This window comes from Antechinus flavipes, chromosome 3 (genome assembly GCF_016432865.1).
Source record: "Antechinus flavipes isolate AdamAnt ecotype Samford, QLD, Australia chromosome 3, AdamAnt_v2, whole genome shotgun sequence".
Taxonomy (NCBI): Eukaryota; Metazoa; Chordata; class Mammalia; order Dasyuromorphia; family Dasyuridae; genus Antechinus; species Antechinus flavipes.
In genome coordinates this window covers 415915909-415931442 of record NC_067400.1, presented here as the reverse complement: position 1 = coordinate 415931442, position 15534 = coordinate 415915909, and positions in this window count along the sequence as shown.

Genomic DNA, 15534 nt, shown 5'->3' with positions numbered 1-15534 from the left:
AAAAGGAGGGGGAGAAATTTTAAAAAATAACCCAACATGAATAGACAGATGTTTTAGATACTGTGTGTTTGGAATCCCTCCCCCAACTCTATAGTGTTGAATAGCTCACTTTAAATCACTAATATCAAAATAAATCTTCATACACACACACCCCAAAATTTAAATCTATAATTAAAATCCATCTTCACTTGTACTTAACCCCATCCTTTTGAACTGCACTTTGTTCTCCTGAAATATAACAAATAAGAAAATCCCATCTAATCAAGAAATATAGGAAGCCAGAAGAAACTCTAAGGATAGGAATCTCCAGGCATTTAAAGTTTGCCACCTGCCTGGTATTTAGCTAGACAACAGAGAAATCAGAGGCTCCATTCTATGTCTAGAAACTGTTCTAGAATGTTGCCTTCTCAGGGCAGCTGGGTGTTGCAGTGGATAGAACACCAGCCCTGTATCAAGAAGTCCTGAATTCAAATCAATCTCCAGACACTTACTGTGTAACCATTGCATCACAAAAAAAGTTTCCCTTTCTTCAACATACAGAATTCCCACTGAACTTATAGGCAATTCACAATCCTAAACTAAGATTTAGTAGATCCTAAACTAAGAATCAAGAGAACTGAATTCTAGTCTTTACTCTGCTTCAAACTAGTTATGAGATCTCAGAAAGAGCAATTCCTATCTCTAGACCATATTTCTCTCATCTGTAAAATCAAGGAGTTGAAACAGACACAAGATTCCTATCTATAGTCTAGATCTTTTACATCTTTTATCTTTTCATTCAGTATTAGAAAGTGTGTAATCTTTAAAATTAAACATATATATATTGCATATAATCAGTATGAGTCACATATCTAAGGTGATATATCCCTCATAATTCTCCTTTATTGTATTTGAAGTAATTTTTTTCCCAATCTTAGGAACACTTTTCTCCATGGAAAAGTTTTTGTTATAAAGCATGCCCAGAGGAAAGTCACTAGCATGGTGAAGGAGTCTTGAGTTCATGTCATACAAGATCAGTTTAAGCAACTGGCAAGTTTAGTAGAGAAAGGAAACTTGGGGGAGATGTGATCTTTGTCTTCATGTAGTTGGAGAGCTGTCATATGGAAGAGGGCCAATTTGTTCACTTTGAGTTAAGAAGGTAGAACTGAGAGTCACTTGTAGGGAGGCCAATTTTAGATTAGATTTTTTAAAAAATCCTAACAATTAGAGTTATACAAAAGAAGAATTAGCTTGCTTCTAGAGGTAGTGGATCTCACACTAGGTTGAAATGATTAGCAAATTCTCAGTGAATATGATCACTTGCCAGATATGCTGTAGAGGTATAAGTTCAGGTATTGTTCAGGTATAAGTTGAACCAGATAACTGTGGAGGCCCTTTCCAATTGTGATGTTCTGTGACTATTACCCAATGTCCAGTTTTTTATCTGATAGACCACAGCTTCCTAACCTAAGATCCACAACTTTTAAAAAATATTTTGATAACTATTTCAACATAATTTGTTTCCTTTGTAATCTTATGGATTTTATTTTCTGAAAAGGGGCTCAAAGGTTTTTCCAGATTTCCAAAGAGGTACCTGACATAATAAAAGTTAAGAATCTTTTCAATAGAAATTATTTTAAAACAAAGAGCAGCTATTTCAAGTCACAAAAGAGAGGTGTAAGATATGTGAATAAACATGCATATACGCATAAACATATATGAATAAACATATGTATACATATATTCATTCATCAGATTATTTCTCCTATAACTTTAAACTTGTGTGATCTGAATCATATCAATTAGGATGCATATTGGACAGGATTCTAAAAAGGGGGGGAGGGAAAGCCTCACATTTAAGAGAAAAGTATTTCAAAGTTTATTTTTTTAATTCCTATGCCCTCCGAAGTTTATCATTCTGGGGAGGGGAATTTAAAACACCACCATTAGCACTCCAATACTCTACTGCATCTTTTAAAGTCATTATACATAACTATATTAAGCATGGAGTAGGGAGAGAAATAGGTAATATACTCATGGCAAATATTTTTTCAATCTTCAAAAATTGCTGCCATTTAGATATTTCTTTGTGCCATCATGAAAATTGTGACATTTTATTGTAATAGTTTTTAAACTTGGTGAGAATAGTTAAAAGCTGAAATGTAGCCTAATCGATACACTCATTTTAAACAGAAAATTAAAAAAAAAAAGTGAGTTTCCCCAATGCTAGATGGCTACAAAGTGACAAGTCTGGAAAAAGAACCAGACTTTCTGAGCTTTAATTCACCACTCATTCCACTAAACCACACTGAATATACATGAAGATCCTATTTCTTTACATTCCTATGTACTCTAATCTGGCAATCAATTATAGCTAATTGTTAAATTGCCTTCTGCTCAGTGTTGACCAGGCTACCTAGAAACTAGAGTTAATATTGTCCTTGCTAATATCTGTGTGTATGCTACTAGTCACTAGCATTTCTGTGTTCATCTGGCTCTCTGAATCAAATGCTAAAGTGGTGACGTGTCACTGCCAATTCTGAAGGACTGCACTGACAGCTAGTCCCATTTCTGGTCTAGAAATAAGATCTAGTCACAAGGACTTGAAAAAAGTCAAAAAAAAAGATATCATCTAATAAAAGGGCTATTTTAATAAGACTTATGAAAATAATAACATATAAAAAGCACTTTAAGGTTGAACATTCACATTCCTTACAAACCTCACATTAATTTTGTTCAGTGGTATTAGATTCAAAAAGAAACTGAGGGTCACTAAGATATATCCTGCAACATATTAACATTATCCATGTCTATTATATTTTTATTTCTTTTATTAAAATTTTCTCAATTATAATATTTTTCAACTTTAATCTGGTTCAAGCAGTACATTTACCTCCTTCTTTTCTTCTACCTTTCCTTTAAAAATTATAAGATGTCTAGCCATTTTGGAAAACAATCTGGAAGTATGCCCAGAAATTTACCAAGTTGTGTGCACTCTTTGACCTAGCTATAACACTACTGGATCCATATCCCAAAGAAATCAAAGGAGAGGAAAAATATCTAGATGTGCAAGATAATTTATAAAAGCTCTTTTCATAGTAGCCAAAAATGATTAATTAATGAGGTATTCTGTTGGAAAACAGTCAAACTGTGGTTTGCTAATATAATGGAATATTATTGTGCCATAGGAAATAATGAGATAGACGATTTCAAGTGAAACTTGGAAGATCTTTAAGAATTAATGCAGAGTGAAGTAAGCAGAAGTAGGAGAACAATATACACAATAATAACATTATAGAGAAAAACAACTTTGAAAAATTTTAATATTAATGTAATGATAAACTACTATTACCAAAGAATGAAGATGAAACTTATACCTCATTCTTAATAGAGAAGAGGCAAACTTAAAATACAGAAAGAATTGTGTATTTTCAGACATGGATAACATGGGAATTTGCTAGATTATTTAGATATATGAATTGAGAAAATTTTTTGATGGGTCAGTGAGGAAGTTTGGGGAAAGCACAGAGTTTTAAATACTTGTTCTTTGAAAAAAATAATAAAGTTAAAAAATTATAAGGTTGGTATAGTTACTGGGCAATGAGGTGGCACAGTGGTTAGCATGCCAGGCTTGGTGTAAAGAAGACATCTTCCTGAATTCAAATCTGACCTTTGACACTTCCTAGCTATATGAACCTGGCAAGTCACTTAACCTTGTTTGTATCAGTTTCCTCAACTGTAAAATGAGCCAGAGAAGAAAATGACAAACCACTGCCATATTTTTGCTAAGAAAACCCCAAATGGGGTCATGGAGAGCTGGACATGACTGAAAAGGACTGAACAACAACAAAAAGTCTAGTTTTAAAATCATACAATTGTGGGGAACTCCCTCCACCAATGTAGATCATAATTGCCTATGACTTAGTAATAGTGAGTAATAGAGGGCTGTTGAGGAACAGAGATTGAGTAATTTACTGAAACTTACATTGTCAGAGGCTGATTATGAAATTAGTGTTTCTGACTTTAAACCCCAGCACTCTATTTTGCCAATAGATAATTTATATATGTGATCAATCTTTCATCAATACTTTTATAAAGTTGTGAGATATTTTATCTAAGGAGAAATATTTGACAAACTTTGTATGAACTATGTCTGTAATAGATTTTCTGTACTGTACTATCTATAGCATGGCTCAATCATATAGCAAATGATATGTATAGAGGGACTTTTGTCTATGGAAAGCATGAGAAGAGAAAATGCATGGGATAATACCTCTCTTTCAGGGAACTTCCTGATAGAAAGAATCCCTATTTTGCTTCAAAGTTCTGCTGAAGGGTCCACTCCTACAAGAAGCCCCCAGACCCCACCCCAATCCCTTTGTGTCTACTTTGAATATATTTTCATTTAAATTCCTATGCACATGTTGTTTTTTCCTTAATAGACCCAAGACTTGTTGATTTCACTTCGGTAGAATTTCTTATATTATGCCTCCTTCTTTCTCTCCTCTGATACTACCACTACTCTAGTGAAAGCTTTCAACAGTTCATCACTCATTGTAGTAATCTGGTAGTAACCTTCCCCCACTAATCCAGCCTACATTCAGCCACTAAAGTGATTTTCCTAAAACACAGGTCTGACCATGTCACTCTACTCAATAAACTCCAATGCCTCCATGATCAAATATAAAATATTCTGATATTCAAATCATTTCATAACCTAGCCTCCTCCTACCTTTCTAGTTTTCTTATACCTTTACTCTCTGACACATAGCTTTTGATACAAGGACATTGGTCCCCTGGCTGTTCCAGAAACAAAACATTTCATCCCCAGGCTCCCAGCATTTTCTCTGGGTTGTATCCTCTATACCTGGAATTCTTTCCCTCCTGAACTCTTCCTACTGACTTCCATGGTTTCTTTAAGTCCAACTAAAATCCCTTTTTTTACAGAAAGCTTTTCCCAACCCATCTCAATTTTAGCGCTTTTCCTATTTATTCTATATATAATTTGCTTTTTATATATTGGTTTATATGTTATCTCTCTTGTTGTAAGTGTCTTAAGGGCAGAAACTTTTTGTATCCTCAGTACTTAGTATAGCACCTGACAATAAATTCTTTTTAAATGAATGAATAACAAACTAGATGTTTATGACCTACAATTATTTATCTAAATTATTTATCTATTTATTTAAAGGATAAACTTTAAGACCCTGCAATTGCAATGTTACTTTGACATCAGTGTATTTCCCTTAATCACTTAAAATTCTACTGGATCTTATCCAAACAAGTCCTTTAAATTGTTTGATCCTTTTAAATAAAATACTTCCTGTTTACTTGAGATATGCACTATGCATATGCCAACTAACATTGGTTTTTATAATACTGTATGTGATTCATTTGAATTTGTCATATTTCTATTATCGGTACTTGGACATATAATATTCTTCCAGTTAAAGATTCCATATAAATAAATGTTGACCATAAGTGGTTTTTACCAGTTATAATCTCATTTGCTTATTTGCTGCAAAGATGAATTGCATTTCCAAAGCATTTATGTTTTCAAATAAAAATTCAATATGGCATGTATTATATAATATATAAGTATGTTTTCACTGTATTCAAAATATTTTATGTTATTTAGCTTCACTGTATTATGGATTTTTTAAAAAGGATTTTAAATTATTGTTTATCTAAAATAAATATATATAAAATATCTGTTCACCCAACCATTTTTTCACTGTTTCATAACTAGATGATTTAGTAAATAAGAAACATCTTTTACTAAAACATTTAAACTGTCCATTTCAAATTTAGGATATTAAAGGAGTAATTATACATTTATGGCATAAACAGAATTTTTCCAATTAAGTAAAATTGAAAATGTATATTAATAGAGTAGTTTCAAGTTCCCTGAAAAATCAGTTTGTCATTTTAATTTAAAGTTTATCAACAAAGGTTAATTTAAACTTTATTTTTTACTTTTTAAATGTTTGAAGACTTTAAAAAAACCTGATTCAGTCCTATCTCCCTTGGCAAATAAGTATTGGTTTGTTTCTCAGTTTTGAATGAAGTTGATTAACATAGTAGTTGCTATGTAGCAATAACTAGAACTTAAAATTATAACACTTTCTCATACAGACACATTCTCAAGCATCAAGAATCCCAGTGTTGTATGCACAGCTTTCCAAATAGTATTGCTATTGACTGATGTAGAAAGAACTAAAAATACATTTTTGTGTTCACAACAGAAATATTGGCAAATTATTTTACATTTTTGGGAGTAATGCAGTTTTTAATGTTTATGTATATATATACACATCTATATTTTGTAGGGGTATGTGCATCCCCTAAATGGACAATCACTTACATACCCAAGGTCCCTGCTGTTAAAGCCAGCTAGGAAGAATTTCAATGTTATGAATTTAGTTTCAGCTAAATAAGTTAAACCATTTCATGTGAAATAATTGTAATAAACAATAATACATTTACAAATTTTAAATTGCCCATGGTATTATTCAAAAATGATAGTTTGTTGTTGTTGCTTTTAAGCATAAACATGTGAGAATTCAAACTCTGCTACATTCATATCTTAATTGAAAAGTTGATTTGTCCAAGAGGAACAATAAGAGTTGAATTGTTAAAGAAATAGGTGGTATTGACTCACCATTTTCTTCATAGGAAGTATCAGGCCATCAATCCATCAGCCAGGGCTAGACACCAGTAAATATAAGTTGAAGGTCATCTCAATGTGGAACAAAATCTGATTGAATATTAAGTGCTCAGAAAAAAATTAATTAATTCTAGAATAATATTCTAGTGCTTTAAAGGTTATCCTAAAAGTACAATTCAATTACTATGACTTCCTAAACACAGTTTCCTATCAATCAATCAATAAATATTTACTAAGCTATTTACTATGTGCCAAACACTGTGTTAAGCACAGGGGATACAAAAAAGAGGCACCATCCCTGATATCAGGGAGCTTACAGGCATTATCTTACCAGACATTTTTCTATCATCATTGGAGGCTCATTCATGCCTGTCACTTTCCCTCATATCCTAAAATCTTCCTAGGATTCTTTGACCATTGAAGAGACAGCTTTGTCCAGTTCCTTGAAAATGTGTCTGTTGTACTGAAAAGCCTTATTGATTTTCTCAACAGATTAACTCTTGGTCTTCAAATCCAGGTCCAAGGCATTTATCCTGGACTGGTACAAGTGCTCAAACCACTGGACATTGTCAATAGACTGAAACAAGTAGAATTGGGCTCCTTCTCTTGCGGTTATATAGATTTAGTGCCAACTGAGCCCCTATTATTTTTTTTACTAGTTGGCTGCTTAACAAGTTATCTATATGCTTATATAGGCATGAACCACCAGTGGCCCAGACTCTTGTGGCCTCGCATTGTGAATTCAGTCCATATAGCTTCAGGATGCCTTTTGCCACTGTCCTTGCCCTCTCCAATCACTGCTAAAAAAAAAAAAAATCTACATTCTTAACAAAGTATATAGTAATACAAGGGAACAAAGATGGATGGTTTTTGTTGCAATCTACCTCCTTTTTCAGAGCTAAGAAGCATAGTGGCAGCCAGTTTAAAGCTATTCTTGATTTGATCCTTCAAGAAATCTTTAATAAACAATATAATTTCAGCAGAATGATGGGACTTCTTAATCACTTCCTACCTCAGAGAAGCCTGTGCATCCTGTGTGATTTTGCCATTTAAGTTCTCTGAATTTTTTTTCTTCCAGAAACATCTAATTATGTTTCCATTTCAGACTCAAATGACCTTGTGGCTAAGTACAGCTCTTTCATCATTTACCCCATTATCCACTCTTCTCTATCTATCAGTACTATCTCTACTGAGCCTTTGGAAATGGCTGAGCATGAAGAACAGAATGAGTAAAAAGGATAATGTTCAACTAGAAGGCAACTTAGAAAGCTTCTAGTCCAATTCTCTCATTTTTTTAGATGTTGAAACAGACTTGCAAAGGTTAAGTGACTTGCTTAAAGTTACACCAATAGTAAATGGCTGAGCTGAGATTCAGACTTTTCTTTAGACATAACAGCTCTTTCCACTGCATCACAATGTCCCCCTCCAAAGAAATAAAGCTCATAATTTTTCATGCCCCTTGGAGAGCTTCAATCTTAGGCAGGTAAATAGTGGAAAGGCTCACATTAGAATTTCTATTTTAAATTCATATTTATATTTTCAAATTGATTATTTGTTGCTGTGGCATGGTGAATATGTTTAAAGTGGCTCACATGTATTAAATGATTTTCCCCCCTTAAATGTCCATGCTGGAAAGATTTGATTTGCTTTCATCTCATTTCTCTGATCTAAATTGTATGCATGAAACTTGGTTAGCATATGCCTAGAAAGCATAATGATGCCCCTATAAAAATGTTTAGATATAAAAGTGTATTTATGGCCTCTACATTTTTTCAGAACATGAGTGAATGTTCAGGAGAATTAACCATATTATATTGACCACCAGAGGGTGTATACTTTATATCTAACAGAGAGAGATCATGTAAATTACATAATAAGGAAAAATTTGAATTTTAAAATTGTATTATTAGTTTTTTAGACATTCTTCCTTAGTTCTTCTATATAGTGGCATTGCCTCTAAACCTAAAAACTGGGGGGAAATCTAAAAGAGGACTGAGACAATGTATAGGACTGACTAAATCTCCAAATTGTGTGTGTGGTCCTATTATACCATCTTCAGTGAAAGAAAAAAAAGTCTTGGCTATGGAGATTATGGGAGGGGTGGGGAAGGGAAGTTGGAGGGCATTCCTAAATCAAGGCACAACATTTTCCACTTTTTTCATGAATAGGGAGACATCTCTTTTCTGTCCCATTGTTTGGAGTCTAGAGAATCGTTTCAGTAGATAATAGTTTTGTTTACTTTTGGGTTTTCAGTCCAAAACTGGTGTAGGGGTCATTTAGTAAGAAAATTTTTTTTACAATTGCAGAGCTTCAATTTTTAAAACAATGGTTTTAGAGGGTTTCCTGGGAGTATTGGAAGACTAATTTGGCCAGAATCATACAATAAGTATGATTGACACAGTAAGTATATGTCAGAGATGAGATTTGAACCTTATCTTCCTGACTCTGAAACCAGTTCACTATCATCTATTTATACTGTCTCTCTAGACAATAGTTGTTGTTCAGTCATTCAGTCATGTCTGGCTCTTAATCACCCTGTAGACTATACAGTCCATGAGGTTTTGTTGGCAAAGATAATGCAGTAGTTTGCCATTTCCTTTTCTAGTGGGTTAAGGCAATTAGAGGTTAAGTGACTTGCCCTAGATCACACAACTAGTATGTATCTGAGGCTGCATTTGAACTCAGGTCTTCCTAACCTCAAGATCAATGCTTTATTTACTGAGCCATCTAGCACCTTTAGGGAATAGTCTGCTTAGTTACAATATAAAATAGCACCTGAAAGTCAATGTTAACATTATATATAAATATAAATTTATATGTCACTGACATATGAATTTTTGGTTTTTTATATGCAAATTTTATTGGCCCTGAAAACCATCACTCATGCTGATTTTTATTTTCAGCAATAGCTACACAGTAATATGGTCTGCTAAAGGATCAAGAAGTTGTGAGGAGTTTCCACACATGTGAATCAATTGAGCCTTGAAATATTCAAATATTCACTATATTATATCTAATACTGAGGTCTATTATGAAAACAAATTTTTTTTAAAAACCTTGGCTTTGATTTTATGTTGGGAATATATTATAGTGTACTCTCTTCATGATAGAGCAGATTTTAGGGGATTTCTTTACAATCTTAAAAGCAAAACTACTTGAAATTTGACAAATAATAGAAAGTGCAATCAATATAACAATGTAGTTTATAATTTTGTGTTGAATTAAAATTCCATCAGTCTATTAACTTCAGTTTTACATAAGATCAGGAAGAAGGACTCAGGGCAGATATTCTTTTTGACGTCAATATGTACAGGGTGGCCAAATAGCTATGTAATTTGAGAAGTGAAACTTTGGACAGATTTTATAGCAAGGTATGAGGTAATTGTCTTACAAGCCAGACCTCCCATATATGACCAATGTTTCACTGAGTTCTGTGGCTAGCAGGATATTTAAATCTAAGATGTTTCATTTCATATTAAATTAATTACAGATTCAAAATCTCCAAAACAGCGTGAATATCACAATGTGATGATTACACAATTTTTGATTGAAACAAGAGGGTTCTTAAAGCCAATGCCTGTGGAGAACAAGCTCCAGCAGGTTCTGCCAAGATGGAAAGACTTTGAAAATGGGCCTGACGACAGATTGCCTTGTGAAGATTTACCTGGCTAACTAAGAAGAGGTATATCAACACTAAGATCGGTTTCCTTATTCTATAGAATGTTGGAAAAGGCAGCAGAGAATACTAAGAATCATATATTTTTTCATCCAATTCCTCATTACTAGGCATAAATACCAAAGAAATTAAAGGAAAAAAAACCACATGAACAAAAATATTTAAAGTGGCTCTTTTTTGTGATACAAACAATGGAAACTACTGAGCTCCCATCTATTAAGGAATGGCTGATAATCATTGTATAGGAATGTAATGAATGCAACTGTTCTATACAAATGATGGGAGGGAGAGTTTCAGAGAAACCTAGGAAGACATGCATGAACTGATACAGAGTGAAATAAGTAGAACCAGAAACATAATAGTAACATTGTTAAAAAAAATGTCTTTGAAAGAAATCTGATCAATGCAATAACCAACTAGTATTTCAGAGGACTGAGCATGCTACTCCTGACATGACAAAGAAGTGATAGATTCAAGATTCAGCATTAGACTTTTTTGGAAATAGCCAACAAAGAAATTTATTTTGCTTAAATATGCACGTCTGTAATGAAGGTTTTTATTTTTATTTTTCTTTGGTAGAAAAAATGCTTGCTAATTATAAAGGATAAAATTAAATATTTTTTAAAGAATCATGAGTTTTTAGACTATATATTAAGATCTTTCAGAATGCTGACAGGTTTTCATAAATGACATTTTATAGCAGACCACATTTTTATATTCATTATTTGCCTGAAAGAAGATCAAAATACAATATGGTTGTTATTTTTTTTTAAGAAATTGAGTAGATAGAACAAAATTAAAAGTGTCTACTATGTATATGTAAATGTCATAGAAGATTGATAATTGCAACAAAGACATCTTTTTTCAGTTATTGTTTCATAATCAGTATCAAGAAAGGAGTAAAAGACCACCAAAGATATCTGCCACAGTTATAGAAGCTGTCCAGCACAGAATCCAAATAGAAGAGGCATTCCCTATAGAAAGAGGTTCTCGAATGACCCTGCTCAATATGCTGATTGCACAAAGCATCACTTATAGGGTCAACTAAACCTGCAAGCACTCAAAAATGTTAAAACAATCCACCCCAGAAAAAATCAAGTAGATGACAATTCCTATTCCTTGTCTTATAATATATTGTTAGACATATAGTGTGTTAAGTAGGTCGATCAGTATATATATGGATCTTAGACAAATATTATAGATAATCCTTTCAAAACTGTGTAATTTTTCTCTTTGAAATAAACCATCAATTTGATATTAGTATTCCTCTAGTTACTATATGCCTGAAAACCATGGATAATAAAATTATTTCATTTCAAAATTTGGGGTTATTTACATAGCGATGTAGAGAAATATGATAGGAATACATAATCAGTAGTGTGTTATCAATACTGACCTGTGAGCAAGAAGTAACTTTTAAAAATGAGAGATGTGTGATTGGAAAAGGAAGTGGGCCAGTCATGTAGTGATTCTGCAGGATAACAGAAGCATAGACCAAATGATATTCTGATAAACACACAATTCTCCATCATTCTGAATGAATCTTTCCAGGAATTTCCAGTGTGAAAGAGTATGGAATAGGGTAGGGAGTATCTACTTCAGAGATGCCATGAATGTATTGAAGCATTGCTAAGGAAACTGTGGTTCATTGAAGTTGTCATTTTCCAGAAGTAGTATGGTAAGTATTGAAGGCAAGTCTGAAGTCTTAAGTTTCTAGCTCAGTGCTCTTCCCATTCATTTCTATTTGAGCTCAGAATTGGGTCGTAAGTATAAAAGGAAAAAAAAATGTAAAAAATATTTTTTTGACCTCAAGGATGGAAAAAAAAAAAAAAAAACAAGTAGCACAAATTAAGTGATTGGGGGTAGGTGAAAGAGCATTGCTATGATAATTAGGGCATCAGAGTTGTCCAAGTCCCAGATTCATTACTTGTTGTTCACCTTTCATTTTCAATGACATCATAGTTAATATCTTGACTTATCTGTGAATTGGATTTAAATGAAGCAGAGTTGCACAAAGTTGTCAGCCTTCCTTCTTCCTTCCAGAGTCATTAAATCAGAATGACTTGTAATGGTCCAAGATGAAGTGATAATCCTGCAATTTTGCAATTGCCTGCAATGCCTGACCAAACTCTAAGTATCTGCTTCAGCTGCCCTCATGGCCATTGGAACAAATTGTTTTCATCTGCCCATTCCACCAAGAAAATCCTCACATGTTTGGGGTAGACATCTGCCTAACTCATCAACAGGTTTGATGTCAGTTATCTTCAACCTGGTTTGGCTCATTGTCAAGAGAGTTTACCAGGTTGTGGTCATTGCATCTTAGAACCACAGATGAGCGGTAGGTAAAGATATACAGCAAAGGTAGATGAGCAACCCTGAAAAGGGCTAAAAGCAAACCTTCACAACAAAGATGCTAGTCCTCCCTGAGCACCACTTAATGATTATGTCAATAAGTAATTATATTGCTAGTACTCAGTTTCCTTATCTGTAAAATGAAGTGTTTCTAAATGTATGACCTCTAAGGGCCCTTCCTCCTCTGACATTCTACTCACCCAAATGTGTGGAAATGATTGTAAATACAATGAAGAGGGGAATTTAGAAAAAGATTCTAATTTGTGATTAATTGGTTTGAACCTGCTGTAAACTCCAAGTATAGATGGTTAGGAGACAGGAAGAAAAGGTTATAAAGGCCCTTAAAAAAGAAAGGTACAAAGAAAGATGGAAAGAGAGGAAAGAATTCAAGGGGCTTATAATATCCTCTCTGTAGTCAAGTCTTAAAGCTTTCATTTAATAATTAACATAGCCAGGCACTGTGCTATGTACCCTCAAGGAATACATATTATAAAGGGAATGACAATATGCTAGTAACCATTTACCTACTAGATACAAATAATAAAATGGAGGTAATCTCAGAGGGAAAAACGAGTATTGAGGGAGCCCAGGAAAGAACTCCTGCAGAAGATGATGGATTTGAGCTGACTTAGAAACCACAAAACAAAGATGAGAGAAATCCTCCAGATATGGAAGTGCAACTGAAACGCTATAAGTTCAGTGTTTAAGCATGTAGCTTCAGAAAAGGTATAAAGTTCTGGAGCGAGTGCTGGAAATGACTAGATGTAGACTGCTGCTTAAAATTCATGGTATTCTGTCTTTAAATTCAAGTATTATAAAATTAGAGGTTGAATATTTTAAGACAGAGGTGGATGGTTATATAATCTCATGGATAAGAAAAAACTAGCTGCATGTGATCTTAGACAAGTTAAGTTGTGAGGTCTATGAAGTTATGATTCTGTATGACTTGGAATTCAGTAGTCGGGGGAAAGGACTTAAAGCTAGGACTGCCAATATGAGTAGAATTTGTAGAGGGGGAGAAAAGGAAGGAAGAAAATCATTTTAGGTCAAGTGAACCATATCAGAAAAGGCACAAAGGCAAAAATGTGTACAATATGTGCCCTGCAAAGACAGTAAAGACATTGACCTAATTAGAGAAGAGTTCATGTCTTGAACTAGAGGGAAATAGGATTGGAGCCAGATAATGGAGGGCCTTGGTAGATTTTTGAACAAAGCCATGGCATCAAGGAAAAAAAAAAAAAAACAAGCCTTGTTGTATGAGGTTTTAAAATTCTTACTTTTCAAATCTAAAATTAGTTTTAAAAAATCTTATGAGCATTTGTTAAGCTCACAATGAATTTCTTCATCTCTTTCTATTTAGATTTTGATCTTTAATTTAAAAGTGGTTTTTAGCTCTTAAACTGCAAAGGGAAACCAGCTGTCTTAGGGATTGCCTTCCTGTGTTTCCTGTGTTTCTTCTGTGTAACAATGCAAACTAGAAGGAAAAAGATAATCTTCAAAGACAGTGTGAAATGAAGAAGAAGAAGGAGGAGGAGGAGGAGGAGGAGGAGAAGAAGGAGGAGGAGGAGGAGGAGGAGGAGGAATAGGAGGAGGAGGAGGAATAGGAGAAGGAGAAAGAAGGAGAAGGAGAAAGAAGGAGAAGGAGGAGGAGGAGAGGAGGAGGAGGAGGAGGAGGAGGAGGAGAAAGAAAGAAAGAAAGAAAGAAAGAAGAAAGAAAGAAAGAAAGAAAGAAAGAAAGAAAGAAAGAAAGAAAGAAAGAAAGAAAGAAAGAAAGAAAGAAAGAAAGAAAGAAAGAAAGAAGAGGTGGTGGAAGAGGAGAAAGGAGAGGCAGGAGGAGGAAAGGAAGTAGAAGATGAGGTAGAGAAGGAAATGTGGAGGAGGAGAAGGAGGAAAAAGAAGGGGAAGTGGAAGATAAAGTGGAGGAGGAGATGTAGAGGAGGAGGAGGAAGAAGAGGAGGAAAAGGAGGAAGAGGAGGAGGAGGAGGTGGACTAGAAAGAGAAAGAGGAAAAAGAAGAGAAAGTGGAAGAAGAGGAAGAAGAGGAGGAGGAGGAAGAAAAAGAGGAGGAGGAGGAGGAGGAAGAAGAGAAGGAATAGCTTTGTATCACCATATCGCTGAAAAGAGACAGGTCCATGACAGTTGATCATCACAATCTTATATCTTATGTTACCGTGTATAATGTTCTCCTGGTTCTGCTCATTTCATTCAGCATTAGTTCATATAGTTCTTTATAAGATGAATTTCTAATTCTGAGTGCTTCTTCACCATTACTTTGTGCTCCAATTTTATAGAATTTTTTTTTTTTGGACAAAAAACAAATAGAGGATTTTAAGTGCAGACTGAAATGGAGCATAATTAAAAAACAAGGAACCCAGGAGTCCTAAGTAACTACTGAGAATTTGGGGATTTTTTTAGTTTTCTTTAGTAGGAAAGTGCAGCTCAGGTGGGCTTACTTTGCAATGTTAAGACAATTATGGGGTTTTGTCTGATCCTATTCATGTAAACAGTCCATATTCCAGTAATAGCCCTTTGCTATAGGATATTCAGGGATTGCTCTCTTTGTTGATAGGTGATTGAAGGTAATTTAGATTAAAAAAAACACACACAATTATTTTCAATTCTTTTTTACCTGAGTTATCCAAAAATCATATGCTATTCTTCTTTCTCTTTTTTTAAGGAAACCCCAAAAGGGTTTAATAGATTCTATTCTGTCAGCCCCTAGAGGATTTATATTCTCATCCTAGTTCTGTTGGAATGAGAGCCAATTAGAAAGATGGTATGGGAAGAGCTGATATGGTTGAACTTCAAGAGAAGAGTTATCACTGTGTTAATAACTTTCAGGCCTTTTTTTTTTTTTTTTT